The sequence below is a fragment of the Eulemur rufifrons genome, chromosome 23 (assembly GCF_041146395.1).
Source record: "Eulemur rufifrons isolate Redbay chromosome 23, OSU_ERuf_1, whole genome shotgun sequence".
NCBI lineage: Eukaryota > Metazoa > Chordata > Mammalia > Primates > Lemuridae > Eulemur > Eulemur rufifrons.
In genome coordinates, this window is record NC_091005.1 from 7,948,295 (window position 1) to 7,961,098 (window position 12,804).

Sequence of the window (12,804 nt, forward strand, 5' to 3'; positions counted from 1 at the left end):
TGATTGAGGCATTCATTCTACAGCTGGGGCAAGCTTTCTCTGAAATGCAGCTGGAATAGGCATTTCAAAGGCCCACATTGTTATATAAATGCTTCTATTCTCCATGCTGGAGGCAGAAACTCAGCCAAGGGCCCAGACACACAGGGCTGTCAGAATGGAAGAGAAATGCATTTCTCAAGACTATCATCAATTTTCTGTTCATCTTTTATCTGAAACATTTCAGTAAAAACTCACAGAACAACCTAATCACTGGATGCCATGGCTAAATTGTCTACTTGAAGAGGTTATTCACGTTTCTTTGACTCACACCATGATTACACTGAAAGATACACAAGGAATTGCTTAGAGGAGGTGGCAATGGAACAAGATAGAAGGGACTCAGTGGCTTTTTTGCTTAGTAAAGCTATCACTATTTTAAAGAACAGAAATTGCAGGTTATCATAACCTTTTCTCTTTAAACATTAAAATCATATAACTGCTTTTCACACAGAAATTTAATGCCCACCAAGCAATTTTGATAATTTTCCTTCCCATGTATTTTTCCTAAGGGGACAGACTTAGATGATTGCCAAATACACCACATAGTAAGAGAGTGTTTTTGTGCTTCATTATAAGGGATAGGTTTGGTGCTCAATAAATATTATTTGAACAAACACTGAATAGACATATTTGCATTTCAGTTTTTACAAGTCAATGTCTAGTGACATTTGTTAGGGTAAAATGTCCTCTTCAGGTCTAGTCAATTCTAGCCACAAGACTGAAGGCCATTCTTTTGGTCTCCAAAGGAAGCTCATATGACATGGACTCTTGGCAGCTGGTCTTCCATGGTGAAATACTGACCTTTATCCTCATCTTTCATCTTTTAGAATTAGGCTCAGTAGTTGGAAGGATAAGCCTAAGCCCATATTAAAATACTGTAAAACAATCTGCAAAAGTCAGATTTCACATTAAGCCTAGTATATTATAAACCTTATCTTCCTTATCCAAGAGGATTTGAATAAATTGAACATACATGAATTAGGTTTAACGATTAGAGAAACAAAATTATTATCAATTGTCATCCTCAAATGCCACAGACCGGTATATTTATTACTTCTAGATGCAAGATATACCTTATCTGTCATAATTTAAGTTAGTTTAGGAGACTTTTCTGTCTTATCTCCCTAATCAGCACAGCTTTGGCAGGACTTTATTGCTCTCAAATCACAGTTCTAAACTTCTGATAGCATTTTATTTTGCCTACTGATTGTTCCCGTGGTGATTTTCTGAATAAAAGAATAATGCCCTTGATCAGAGGAACCTGGTTTTCATTTTAGGAGGTTAGGTTAATGGTTAGGTAATGTCGTACACTCCATTCGAAGCCATTTCATCTCAGAGACACAGCTTGACTTTCAGCCACAAGACTTGACAACGAAAAGACTTTTTTGGTTATATTTGATCATTTCCACCTGAATAGTCTGTCTGTTTTCTCTCTGTTGGAGGAGGCTGACATCACATTTTTGAATAGTTGGACAGTTTTCACTTTTCTAGTCCAACTTGCTTTAGTTAAGGGCACAAATAGGAACAAGGGCATCTTTTAACTCGTCTCCATCAATTAAACAGGCAGTGAGATACAGAGGAGAAGGCCAGGGTTGAAAGTCAGGAGGTCTTTAAAATCCCAGGATTGGAAGAGGCTTTGATGCCATCTCCACCAACAACTCATAATGTGGGGCATTGTCCTACACATCATTCCCATCAATGTCATCTACATTTTCAATTTTTAAAAATTACATTAAGCAATTATCAAAAAGTATATGAAAAGTGAAAACAGAAAAAAAAAAGAAGGACAGAAGGGAGGGAGGGAAGGTAGGAGGAAAGGAAGAAGGAAGTGAGGAAAGGAGGAAGGAAGGAAGGAAGGAAGGAAATAGCTGCTCCTCTTCCCAGTGCCCAGAAGTAACCATTTGAACCCTGCCTGGCCCATCTTGAGCCTCAATTTCCAAACAGCTTGTTTTATATTTCCGGATTTGGTTACTTCTTGTTAGGCCTGCTTTGGCATCGGGCACCTTTCACCATTGCAGCATGTCTAATTTTGAGCTCTTCTGATATTTAAAAAAGACATCATCATGCTTCTTCTGAGTATTTTTTTTTTTTCCTCCCAAGAGAACTATGACATCGTTTTTGGAGACTTTCTAGAGCATTCAAGTTTGGATGTTTGTTGTCTTTCCAAAGCCTTAAATTATTTGCTTCTAACAAGAAGCTGAGTAAGAAAAGAAAGAAAAGAGAAGAGAGATGCTGCTTGTAACTTAAGAAATAAATATGATGACTGACAGCAAGAGAGAATTTAGTTTTTATCCGGGGTTCTGACTCTGAACAATATGGTAATTCAATTCTGAAGCAGCCAGCATAATATGCAGATGTTGGGCTCAACTAAAAATAATAATAAATAAATAAATACAGGCATACCTCATTTCATCGTGCTTTGCAGATATTGTGTCTTTTACAAATTGAAGGTTTTGTGGCCATCGTTTGTCCAGCACAACTGTCTGTGCCATTTTTTCCAACAGCGTGTGCTCACTTCTTGTCTCTCTGTCACATTTTAGTAATTCCTGCAATATTTCAAGCTTTTTCATTATTTTGAGTCACCACCAACCACATGCATATAAGACGGTGAATCTCTAAAATGTTGTCTGTGCTCTGACTGCTCCACTGTCCTGCTGTTCCCCCACTTCTCTTTCTCTGATTGGACCTCTCTAATTCCCTGAGACACAGCAATATTGAAATCAGGTCAATTAATAACCCTACAGTGGCCTCTATGTGTTCAAGTGAAAGGAAGAGTTGCACGTCTGTCACTTTAAATCAAAAGCTAGAAATGATTAAGCTTAATGAGGAAGGCAGGTCAAAGGCTCAGACAGGCCAAAAGGTAGGCCTCTTGAACCAAGCAGTTAGCCAAGCTGTCAATACAGACATAAAGCTCTTGAAGGAAATTAAAAGTACTACTTCGGTGGATACACAAATGGTATGAAACTGAACAGCTTTGTTGCTGATAGGAAGGAAGTTTTAGTGGTCTGCGTTGAAGATCAAATCAGCAGCAATACTCCCTTAAGACAAAGTCTAATCCAGAGTAAAGCTCAAACTCTTTTACAAGTCTGTAAAGGCTAAGACAGGTGCAGAAGAAAAGTACGGAGCTAGCAGAGGTTGGTTCTTGAGGTTTAAGGAAAGAAGCCATCTCCATAACATACCAGTGCAAGGTGGAACAGCAAGTGCTGATGTAGAAGCTGCAGCGAGTTATCCAGAAGATCTAGCTAAGATCATTGATGAAGGTGGCCACACAAAGCAACAGATTTTCAATAGAGATGAAATGGCCTTGTGTTAGAAGAAGATGCCATCTAGGACTTTAATAGCTAAAGAGGAGAAGTCAATGCCCGGCTTCAAAGCTTCAAAGTACAGCCTCTCTTATTAGGTATTAATGTAGCTGGTGACTTTAAGTTGAAGCCAATGGTCATTGATCATTTTGAAAATCTTAGGGCCTGTAAGAAAGATGCTAAATCTACTCTGCCTGTGCTCTACAAATGGACCAACAAAGCCTGAATTACAGCACATCTGTTTATAGCATTGTTTACTGAATGTTTTAAGCCAAATATTGAGACCTACTGCTCAGAAAAAATTATTTCTCTCAAAATATTTCTGTTCATTGACAATGCACCTGGTTACCCAAGACCTCTGATGGAGATGTATGAGGAGATGAATATTGTTTTCATAACTACCAACACAACATCAATTGTAGCCCAGGAATCAAGGAATAATTTTGACTTTAAAACCTTATTATTTAAGAAATACATTTTATAAGGCTATAGCTGCCATAGATTGTGATTCCTCCAATGAATCTGGGCATTGAAAACCTTGTGGAAAGGATTTACCATTCTAGATGTCATTAAGAACATTCATGATTCATGAGAGGAGGTCAAGATATCACGTGACAAAATCTGGCTGGGAGAGTTCCCAGGAAGGGGAAGAACAGCTCAGCAGACAGGGAATGGCACCAGCCTACTGGGGCTCCATTTGGCCAACTGCCTAGGGCAATCTCTCGATTCTGCTCCAGGCTGAGCTCACAGAAGGTAAAGTTTAAGTAATGTCCTCCAGGTTCACCCATGTTGCTGTAAAATCTCTTTTTGAGGCTCAATAATATTCTATTGTGCATACACACACACACACACACACACACACACACACACACACAATTTCTTTATCCATTTATCAATCAGCAAACATTTAGATTGTTTTCATAGCTTGGCCATTGCGAATAATACAGTAATGAACATGAGAATGCAAATCTCTCTATGTGGTGCTGATTTCATTTTATTTGGATATATACCCAGAAGAGAGATTCCTGGGTCATGTCGTAGTTCTATTTTTAATTTTTTGAGCACCCTCCATAATGTATTTCACAATGGTTGTACCAGTTTACATTCCCACCAATAATACAAAAGCATTCTCTTTTCTCTATGCCCTTGCCAACACTTATTATCTCTTATTTTTTTTTATGATTGTAATACATAACAGATGTGAGATGATATCTTATTGTGGTTTTGATTTGCTTTTCTCTGATGATTAATGATGATGAGCACCTTTTAATATGCCTGTTGATGGACCATATTAAATGTATTTTTAGGAAAAAAAAGTCTGTTTAGGTTTTTCATCCATTTTTTAATTGAATTATCTGTTTTTAATTGAATTATATATACATTTAAAAAAAATTTTTTTTGAGACAGAGTCACGCTTTCTTGGCCGGGCTTGAGTGCCGTGACATCAGCTTAGCTCATAGCAACCTCAAACTCCAGGGGGCTCAAGGAATCCTCCTGCTTCAGCCTCCTGAGTAGCTGGGACTACAGGTGTGCACCACCACACCTGGCTAACTTTTAATATTTTTAGTTGCCTGGCTAATTTCTTTCTATTTTTAGTAGATACGGGGTCTTGCTCTTGCTGAGGTTGGTCTCAAACTCCTGAACTCAAGCAATCCTTCCACCTCGGCCTCCTAGAGTGCAAGGATTACAGACATGAGCCACCATACTCGGCCTGAATTATATTTCTTATGCAATTTTGATACTAACCCCTTATCAGATATATGGTTACCAAATATTTTCTCCTAATCTGTAGGTCCCCTTTCATTTTGTTGTTTTCTTTGCTATTTAGAAACTTTTTAGTTTCTGCTCTTGTTGCTTGAGCTTTTGGTGTGATATATAAAAAAATCATTGCCATGGCCAATGTTATGAAGGTTTTCTCCTATATTCTCTTCTAGGAGTTTTATGGTTTCAGGTCTTATATTTAGATCTTTAATCCATTTTGAGTAGAATTTTGTGCATGGTATAAGATAAGGTTCCAATTTCATTATTTTGCATGTGACTATCCACTTTCCCAATACCATTTATCGAAGAGACTATCCTTTCTCCATTGAAGGTCTTCTTGGTGTCCTTGTGGAAAATTAGTTGAGCGTATATGCTTGAGTTTCTTTCTGGGCTCTCTATTCTGTTCCATTCTTCTATGTGTATGCGTTTGTGCTAGACAGGTATTATTCTTATCTTGATTTTACAACATGAATCTTGAAAAAAATGAGTCACTTAGCCAAGGGCAAAACTAGATGGCATACTCAGGTCTGCGTTCCTAACCGGGTTTCATTCTGTTTTGGACTATGACCTGGATTTCAAAAACTTTATCACTCCCCAGATGTATCACCTCAAACAAGTTACTTAAGTTCTCTGAATATCAGATTCTTCATTTGTAAAATAGGATTAAAAACACCTACCTTGCAGTGAAATCGTGAGAATGAAATTGAATAACATATATATAAATGTTCCCAGCCCAAAATCTGGCTAGCAATTTACAAATGCCTGTTCTTTTTCTGAAGCTCACCCACAGCCTACTTTTTTTGGCTTTCTCTGTCAGACAGGCAAATGGCAAATTACTGAAGCACATAGTTCTCAGACCTTCTGAAACAGGGAACTCAGCCAGGCAGGTTGGGGGGACTCACACGTGACCCTCTGATGGCTGTCCTTCACGTAAAGGACTCACTGAGCAAGGGAGCTGACCACAGGTAAGAGTAAAACCCACTTGCATATCCCAAGTTTAGATGTGAGTTGTCCCAAATCTGTGTCCCTTGAGAAGTCAAGCTTACGGAATCCCGCACAGCCTACTGAATCCAAACGTACCAACTACATGAAGCAAAGAATTCCTGTCAACCACACAGACCTCGATTTCCAGCATGCTTTCCACAGGCAAAAAAGATGAGTTCTGTCTTGACAAGTTGAGAATGCTTTTTAAATTGGCAGTGATGAGCTCCTCAGTTGTGATATCTGGAAACAGAGGTGGTGTAAGAAGAAAAAAAAAAGAGTAAGTTTGGTAGCCCTGAGAATTTTATCATTTATCTTTCCTCTTCTCTTCTCTAATCTTCCAAAAAGAAATTCTTTTCTGATGTAGATGTTAAAGTGAGCGGGGGAGTTCCAATTTAGCTGGGTACAAAAATAATCTGTGTGAACAATCTCTATTCTTGGGGCCCGGTTTGATTCAGTAGTTCTCAGGTATCATCTCAAGTTTTATTTGTTTCTTTTTAAGTGTTGGGGCAGAAAGGTGTAATAGGTCACAGCCGACATTCCTATAACAAAAGACAGATTACCAAGAGAAAAGTACAAAGAATTTATTTAGTCCAAGTTTTACATGACACAGGAGCCTTCTGAAAGGAAGACTCAAAAGACACAGGAAAACCTATCCATTTTTATACTTGGATTCACTGAGGAAAGGACAGCCATGTAGACACATGACCAGACCAAAAGGGTATGATCTCATGGTAGTAGACTGAAGGGGAAAACCCCACAAGGCCTGTCTGTAACAGAGGTAAAGTTTTGAAAAAAGGGCAGTGAACAGTTTTATGAGTTGTCTCTTTAAAATCCCCCACCCTTTTTGGCAATGAAAACTTGCATCCCATGGGGGGGCCAGTGATCAAAGGGGCAAAAAATATTCTTTGCTGTTTGTTCTCTATTATCTTAAAACAGAATTGTTTGGACAAGGATCACAAGGTCATAGTCACCAGAGATAAGGTTATGGTGGCCCAAGACCAGGAAAAAATGATTATAATGAAGCAATATAACCCAAATCCACAACACCTGACACTGGTCAAGTAGGCCCTAGACACTGCTGAAAACCCCCCTTTGTAAAGCCCTGCTTTTATGCTTAACGGAGGATAGTGGCCCTTTGAGACACTCCTCTACCACCCTCCTAATTTGCCAGCAAATTAATAAACTTTTCTTTCCCTTCCCTCAAATTACTTTGTTCTTCATTTTACTGATTCAGCCTCAGGCACAAGTACCTAACTTTCGGTAATGTGTCTGTTGAGATTCTTCCTGGCCTCTGTGTAGTGCAGGGACCATGGCCCATGGCCCAATAAAGGTTTGCTGAAAAATCACTAATATGAGGCAGACTGATTAACAGGAGAAAAGGGCATACAAAGTTATTTAACATGTATATTTCAGGAACCCTCAGAGTGAAGATTCAGCCTCCCAAAGAGGTATATAAGTTTATAAAAAATGGGGGCTTGAATTGTGGCAAAACAGGTTTTTTAGTAGCAAGACAGGTTTGGGGAGGGAGGAAGGAAGAAAGGTGGATAGCAAAGGTGGTCTTGTTATGTAGATAAAACCTCCCCGGTGGAGGTGGCAGCCCTCAGAGAGAATAAGTGGTGTTTCTATTCAGGCCCTTAAAGGGGTCAGACTCACAGTTCCTCTTCCCTAGATCAGGTAAAGGAAAGACCAGGCTGCATGGATCAAGATTATCTGCAGATGCAAATCTCCCCCCATAAAAGACAGATTTGCAGTATTACTTCTGTCTGTTGGACCTGTGGCCGCCATCTCAAAATATGTCAAAGAAATATATTTTTGGGTAAAATATTCTGATTTTCTTCAGTAGCACTGCTCCCTCCCAGGTATGGGACAGGGCTTCTCTGACATGAGGGACTTGCAGGGAGAAGGGAGAAAGTGACCTTCCTAGGTTTTATGGCTGGCTTTGGAGGAGAGGGGTTCTAGTTTCTATGACTCACAGGGGAAAGAAGAATTCCAGTTTCTATGGCTCCTAGACAAGGTAGGTCAGAGAATTTCTTTGTGGCTGGTCTCTATGACGACCTGCCTCAGGGGAAAGTGAAGCCATGGAGACAAGAGGGCAGGAGAGGGTCCTAGAGGGACTCTGCTCCCGAGGCTGCTTCTGAGACCTTCCACTCTCCTTTAGTTCAAAAAACACTCTGTTTGCCAAAGTTCCACACTTTGGGGTATGATTTTCCGAGCCCCAACAGTAGCAAGCTCCCACACAATATTCTTGTGGTTTGTGTAGACAAATTTTTTTAAAAAAAAAACACAGCACTCATGATTTAGAAGAAAGCACACTATTAATTATTTATTCTTTAAATAAGGTTTAAGCATGTGTTTGAAATGCAATCTCCACCCAAAGGTAACACTTTAATTTGTCCTCATTCACCTGGAATTTGGAATGCATAAAGGAATCTGATAGTAAGTTTAGGAAAAAAATGTTAAAAAGTTTGAATTTAGGATTTAGGGAAAAAATACGGGAAATAAAAGGCTGAGGGCTAGGGTAGGTAGCAGGGGTTAGTAAATTAACATTCATTTAGCACTAAGCACTTTTTTTCTTGTTTAATTCCCAACAGTAAAGCAAAGCAGATAAGCATCATTAGCATCTATTTTAAATTTAAGCCAACTGCAGCTTAAAGAGGTTGAGGAACTTGCTCCAAATGACACAGCTGGTGAGCATGTAGCAAGTTAAGATTCAAGGCTCTCATCCCACTGAAAACTTAGCAAATGTATAATTTCGCATCAGGGCTGGTACTGTTTACATATTCTCTAGCCTTGGCTTTCTACATTGTATCTCAAACTCTTTAAATATTAATTCACTTAGAAAGCCAAACATAATGTCTTTTACTCAGTAGGCAATCAATAACCATGAGTTATAATAATGTTTGTGAATGTAGCTGAATAGAATCTTACTTCATCATTCATCTTTTAACCTTAGAGAGATCCAGTACTTCTGTTTTAAAGATTTATACACTTGAGGACAAAAGACTTTACCTTGCTTGGAGCAAACAGAGGTAAGCTGCAAGGATGGAAGGGAGAGAAGGAGGGAGGAAAAGGAAGTTGGAAGTCAGGAAATTGTAGCCTATTATTTTTTCCAGGCCTAGGTAGATGTTTAGATAATTTAAAGACAAATTCAGAATTATCCTATTGATTACTTCACTGAAATGACTAGGTAGTAAGTGGGCACAGTTGATGATGAAGTTTAGCATTTATTTGTATATTGTTGTAATATAAACATAACAGAACAAAACAAAGAAGAAACAAGTAAAATATACTGAGTTGATAGAAAATGAAATGTACTTGTACATATATTTTTTAAGTACAATGGACTCTCTAAAGTTTGACATTAGCCTGTGTTATCACAGGTTAACTGGTGGCATTAATAATGCTTCTTATCTTCCCTTTTCCTTCCTTCTTGCCTTTCATTCTTCTTTGTTCCCTTTTTTTCACTTCCTAAATTAATGTTTTCATTTTCTGTAAAACCCCCATTCATGACAGTTTCCTTTTTACTCATTTATGTTTCAAATTGATATTTGTCCAAGAAATGCAGAGATTCTTAGAACCAATGCCAGACCTACCGATTCACTTCACTAACCTATTCAACCCACTGTCCAATCTCAGTGACCTATGGTTGTGGGAACTTGTGCATGTCAGTTAATTACTCAAAATTAAAGAAATACATTGCTGTCAAGAGTATAGACTATATTCTGATGGAGACTGGAGATCAAAATAGAGCATTATTTTTAAAGATACCCTATCAATTTAGCCAATTTTCAAGGACCAGAGGAATAGGGTGATGTCAAAAGTACAACACCAACTTTAAAATAAATAGTAATGGTAGAGATATTCAAATGTGAAATCTGATCAGTTTTAGATTTGAGAAGATGTTAAAATGGAACCCACAGAGTTGTTGTGAGATAGCTACTATTTTTAATCATAAATCTTGCTAGGTCTTTTACAAACACTATTATTTATTGAATATTTAGTGTTAAGCAGATGCTGAGATGATAAAGAGTTATGACATTTAATTCTCACAAAAATATAAAGGATAAATATTATTATATCAAGTTTTACTAAATGGCAGATCTGGGATTTCTAACAAAATGTGACTGATGTCAAGATCAATGATCTTCACTATTATGTTATAAAAATTCAGCAAACATTGTGACTATTCCGTAGCAAGGATCTCTCAGGGCCTTGGAAGGGCATGTACGGGTGCAAGGGAAGGACCTTAATGTACAATTTCACAGTTAACTTCTCTTTGTTGCTAAAATGGTTAATTGAGCGACTTGTGGACCAGATCTAACTTTTGATGCGGACTGAACTCCAGACTCCAGCTTGAGAGATACATTTAGTCCTGCAGGGGAGGTTAGGAGGCGTGCTGCTGTTGACTTTAATGTTGCCGATGGCCACCATACAGCTGAGGTCCTCAGGACTGAGTTGAGTACAATTTATAATGCAAAACACAGCAAAAACAATCAGAGGCAGACCAGATCTCACCAGCCTGCTCTGTGTGACATGAGAACATGTGGAGGAATGAAGTGTTCATAATTATGAATAGCAGCTATATTACCATAACTACATTATTCATGGCTTCAAATGGAAATGCTGTCTTGAAATTCCATGCCACTGATTTTTCTGTATTTTTATTTTTAACAATAATAATTTATCTTGCTCATTGCTTAACAGCTCAACAAAGCTTCAAAATATCAAGGGTGGGGGGAGTTCTTCCTTTTTGATTTCTAAATATGACACAGTTGGTTTGGCCGTAAACAACAGGTATAATGAAAAGAGCCTTTGGAGAGGGAATCTAGGCTGAGTAGGAGGTTCTATCAGGCAATTAGTATCTTCAGTCCACTGAGGAGTGAGGAAATGGGCCTCTGATTGCTGCTCTTGAGTGCTCTCTCACCCTTGGATGCCGGGGCAAGAACGGGTCAGCAGAAATTCTGTCTGTCAACAAGGTTTTACCTCATTGTCTGTACTTTCCACTTTTTGCCTTTACAATAACTTAGGGAAAGCAGTCCCTCTAAAGCCTTGATTTTTGTTAAGAACTAAAAAGTCACACACATGCATAAACACACACCCCACTTAATAAGAAAAAAGAAAAAAAAAAGAAAAAGGAAAAGAAATATTCCCACCTCCGTCTGCAATTTAATATGTAGAAAACAATTTACATATATTATTTTATTTCAATCTAAACACAGCAATGGAACATATGAGGTAGGCAGTATTACGCCCATAATAAATAGAATATTCACAGAGTTTTCAGTGCTATCCAGGGCTAAATAAAAAAGTGACAGAGCTAATATTCAATCCCAGAGCAGAAAGGCAGGAGCTCCTTAGGCTTCTTCTTTTTAAGACCTTATGAAAAGCGAAGTGTTTTACTAATAACTTCTCTGGTGGAGGTGTGTCTATCGTTTACTAGTTGTGCAACCAGAAGTTACCTTATCTGTGTAAATCCTATCTACAAGACAGACATAAACTACTAATAACATCAACCTTGTAGGAGTGTTGCAATACAAGTAATATACTTCCTACAGGACCGAGCACAGAGAAAATGCTCAGTAAGTCACATTATTTATCATCACAAAGATAATGAAAGATTATACAGATAGATATACAGATAGATATACATACAAACACACACATGCATATATATATACATGTTAACACACGTGTGTATATATGTACATATATATAACTATATATGTTTTATTATGAAAAATCTCAATCACATTTAAGAGTGGAATGAATAGTATAGTGAAGCCCCACTCACCACCATCCAACTTCAATAGCTTATCAACTCTTCACTAATCCTGTTTATTTATACTACCAACCCTTCTCATCACTGAATCATTTTGAAGCCAATCCCATGTTAACGGAAAAAAAAACAAACTCTGTAAAATAATTTAAAGAGTTTTACTGTGAGCTGAATACGGGTGACCATGATTCAGGGATCCATAACCCCAAGAAGCCTTCAGTAAGTGGTCCCACAGTGGCTGGGTTACACTTTGGTTTCATACATTTGAGGGGGACAGAAATTGTAGGTAAAATCATGAAGGCAATACATGGAAGGTGTACACTGGTTCTGCCCCAAACGGTGGGACATTTTGAAGGGGAAGTGAGGGGAGTCACAAGTCATAGGCAGGTTCATTCTTTGATTTGTAAGTAGTTAAAGAAATAAAGCTTCATCTAAAGACTTGGAGTCAGAAGGAAGGCACGCTTGAGCTCAGATAACGGGTCAGCTATCTGTCATGTCATGTTATGCCAGAGTCCGGTTGGAATGTAAGCCACCAGGTTAATAAAATATTAACAAAGTTTAACAAGATTTTATGGTTCGTAGGTCTGACTTAACCTTTGCATTAGGTCCTATTTGTAAGTTAGTATCCTTTTGCCACCAAGACTCTGTTTTGTCAGTCTTATGTTCTCTCTTTTCACATTAATGCTGAACTCCAAAAGGGAGGGGGTATAAAGAGGTGTATCCAATCTCCCTTTCTGTCATGGGCTGGAGCTTAGTTTTAAGGTTTCCTGGGGTCCTCTTGACCAAGAAGGGGTCTGTTCAGTCTGTGGTGAGGGGCTTAGGTTTTCATTTTTAGTTTACACACAGATATCATATGCTTTCTTTCTTAAATATTTTAGTATATTTAAAAGACAATGACTTTTTAAAAGCGTAATTACAATACTATTATTACACCTAAAGCAA